Here is a 3,868-nt window from a genome sequence, read left to right as displayed (position 1 = left end):
CACCAAACCAAAAAAAAAGGAAAAGATAGAATGATCTGACTGCAACTATATAAGGATAGGGCTGCAAATACCTCATCAGAGAGAAAGCGGGGGTCTAGTGCTGACATTTACCATCTAACCTGAATTAGCCAGAGGTAAACCGCTGGAACCCAGTGCCAGGGACTAGATGCTGCTTGCTTGCTCACTCTGTCATCCAAGATACTCGGGAGCTGATATCTGACACTGGTGGGTTTAAAACCCAGCCCTAACAGGAAGTGTGCGGAACTCTGAGCTGTGGCTTAAAGTGGTAGAGTTCTAGTCTGATCAAAAGACCTTAGTACAGTACCCCCAACATTTCCGTGCAATCCCCGTGGCTGACTCCCCCCAAAAAAACCTCACCACTCTAAAATTTAAATTTGGATTGTATGTGGCGTGTTTCTGAAAGAATGGTGATACTGATGAAAGCACCCTAATTCTAATGACATTATGTGGGTTACAGTTATGTGATGAGTCTTTCATGAGTTGTTGTGTGCTGAGTCCTTCATGGGGTGCATTTTTTCATCTGGTTCTTGTAAGAGGTCCACAGTAAGATTATTGTGCAGATGAGAAACTTGTGGCTCAGATATGTCCTCATGTCAGGGCCAAAATTATGTATGTACCTAACTCTAGTGAGTTGTCTCCTGCACACAATTGTTTTGGTTTTTGTTTCTTGATCATGAACCTTGAACTCAGGGCCTAGCTACTGACACTTACCAGTGGGGATCATGGGTAGCGCTCTACCACATGGAGCCAAGGACCCCCTTGCAACAGACTGTTACAGTCTAGGCATGTAGTAGCTGAGGTCTGTCATCCTGCCTACTCAGGAAGCTGAGATCTGACGATCTGGGTTCAAAACTATCCCAGACACAAAAGGTCCCATGAGACTATGATCTCCTATTCACCACTTAGATACTTGAAGTGGAAGCTAGTGGCTGCTGACTTGTGCCTGTCATCCTAGGTACTCAGGACACTGAGAGCTGAGGATCACGGTCCAAGGTCCAAAGCCAGCCTGGGCAGGAAATTGCTTGAGATGCTTCTCTCCACTGACCCACCAAGAATCTCAAGGGGTGCTGTTGCTCAAGTGGTAGAGTGATTGGCTTCAGCTAAACAGCTCAAGGACAACACCTAGGACTAGACTTAAATACCTCCAACTTCCAACAAAAGAAAGAAAGAAATCTAAAGTAGAGTGCTGGGAATGTGTCTTAGGAGTACAGTGCTTTGCATGTATGAATCCCTGGGTTGGATTCCTTAGTACTACATCACTAGAAAAAAGCCTGGAATGGCTGTTTGCCTCAAGTGGTAGAGTGCTCTCCTTGTACAGGAGAAACTCAGGTACAGTATTCAGGTCTTGAGTTGAAGCTCCAGGACAAGTATATGAACACACATACATGCACAAACACATACACACACAGATACCAGAAGTGAAGCTGTGACACCAAATGATAAAGAACTGAACTTCTGCTCTGAGCTCATGGTCAGTATCCAGGTCCTGTGTTCAACCCTGAAACACAGCTACCCAGGGCCCAAATAGGAGAGGTCAAAATTTCAAAATCTGTTGAGTTTCACCAGCCCTAGATGACAGGAAGCATAGTGATATTACATATGTGCTTTGATTTAGCAAGCTTTTGGAAACCCAGGGAGGCATCATTGCCAATAATGAATCATTTCATTAGGTTCCGCTCCCTAGTTATCTGCCAGAACGACCCTTGAATTAATTGTAGCAGGTTATTTCAACACTGGAACATAGTCTAATAAAGACAGGATAAGTGCAGGGAACTTGGCCACGGGAGCTGCACAAATGAAGTCTTCCTGTCACAACAGAGCTCTCGACAGAGAGATAGCTTAAGGTACATAGAGGCCTTTTTTTCCTGGCCTTCAGAGCCTACCCAAACTCCTCACTAATTGGCCTAGAAGGAGTTTTTTTTTATCACTCAGCTGTACAGGAGTGAGGCCTGTTCCAACAATGAGGAAGACTTCTTCCAGCAGTCCCCGATGTGGAGAAAACCTCAGGCTACAATGGGAACAGTGAGAGGAGCCCCGGAACATGCACTGTCTTGAAAACTCTCTCTGTTCTATGAAATCATTCTATTCAAAGCATATTGCCTAGCTGGATACCTTTCATCATAGGAACTCTAGACCTTCATCAGTAGAAATACATGCATACAATCACGGGGAGACATGTTGTTACTGGCTTTTTTTTTAATTAGCTGGTCCGGGGATTTTACTATGAGACTAGGCAATGTTCCTGAGCTACTTTTGCTCAAGGGTAGCGCTCTGCCCTTGAGTCAGAGCTCCGTTCATGGGAATTTTTTATTCCTCTAATCCCTCAGAAATAAACGTGTGGTGGAATTTCCTGTCCTGGCTGAATTCAAACTGGCATTCTCTACCTCTCAGCCTCCTGAAGAGCTAGGATTACAGGTAGGATCCACAGACACTTGGCTTTCTTTTCTTCTCATTCTTTTCTTTCATCCTGACAATTTGAAATCTTCACAGTGCAATTCCAATGGTTTGCATTTCGAAGTAAAATACCCAGGTCTGGAATTGAAGTGCCAGTACCGCCATCTACAAATGGAGGGAGATCTTGAGAAAATCATTCCTATCCATGGGAATGCCTAATGGAATGTTATAAAAGTAACAATTAAATTTGCAGTTAGTTCATGATTCTCTTATAGAATGCCACACAAAAAGTATTGGATAATGTCTTCCATTCTAGCACGATGGTATGATTCTCCCAATTAAGGAATACTGACTACTTTTACATTAATGCTTTAGTAAGTATTCAACCATGATACATCATTTCATTAAAAGGAGGCATAATTTAATAACTAATAATTCATAATATATATAATTTAATATCCTCACATTCTCTCTATATACATAACAAACTACACATCTATCTATCTATCTATCTATCTATCTATCTATCTATCTATCTATCTATCTATCTGTCTGTCTGTCTGTCTGTCTGTCTGTCTGTCTGTCTGTCTGTCTGTCTGTCTGTCTGTCTGTCTATCAATCTATCTATCTGTCTATCCGCCACTACTATTGCTTGATCACAGGTCCTCAGAAGTGGCTTGCAGTTCAGTTTGCCAAAGGCTTTTTTTTTTACAACTGACCCATTCATGATTTGTGCATTGTGGGCTGTGATTTCAAATCCCAGCATGGCCAAAAGTTTATATGTAGAGTCAGAAGACAATTTTGACCCATTTTTTTCCTTCTCTGTGAAAGTCCTGGGTCTCTGTGTGATGTATAATCTAATGGAAATAAGTCAATGTCATAAGATGTAATAAATGAAATAAATGTTATATATGTAATACTACTAAATAAAATCAATAAAAAATAAATAAAGGATTTTTTATAGTGCTGGGGCTTGAATTCAGGCCCTGGAAACCGGTCTGAAATTCTTGTCTTCAACGATGGTGGTTTTCCCCTCCCCCACAGTGTCAGAGAGTTAATCAGACCCTGAGTTGAAATCTCAGGCCTGTCAGAAAAATGGTTCAAATTCCAAGCCACGGTCTTAAATTTTTTTGACCAGGAACATGCACTGTCTTGAAAGCACTCTCTGTGCTATGACATCATTCAATTCAAAGCAAATTTACTGGGTGCTATTCTTCATAACGACTATGATGTTCACTGATAGAAATACATGCATATATACACATACACATGCAGTTACTGGCTCCTTTTTTTTAGTGCAGATCCTGAGGCTTGAACTATGAGCCTAGAAATTGTCTGTGAGCTCCATTTACACAAGGAAGCACTTTATTGTGCCTTAATCCATGATACTTCATTAAATAGAGGCATAATACAATATCTAATAATTATTAGTAATATATTACATGTAATTTAA

This window comes from Dipodomys spectabilis, unplaced genomic scaffold (genome assembly GCF_019054845.1).
Source record: "Dipodomys spectabilis isolate Male_0828 unplaced genomic scaffold, ASM1905484v1 ptg000351l, whole genome shotgun sequence".
In the NCBI taxonomy this organism is placed as follows: Eukaryota; Metazoa; Chordata; class Mammalia; order Rodentia; family Heteromyidae; genus Dipodomys; species Dipodomys spectabilis.
Note: the sequence above shows the minus strand (reverse complement) of the source record.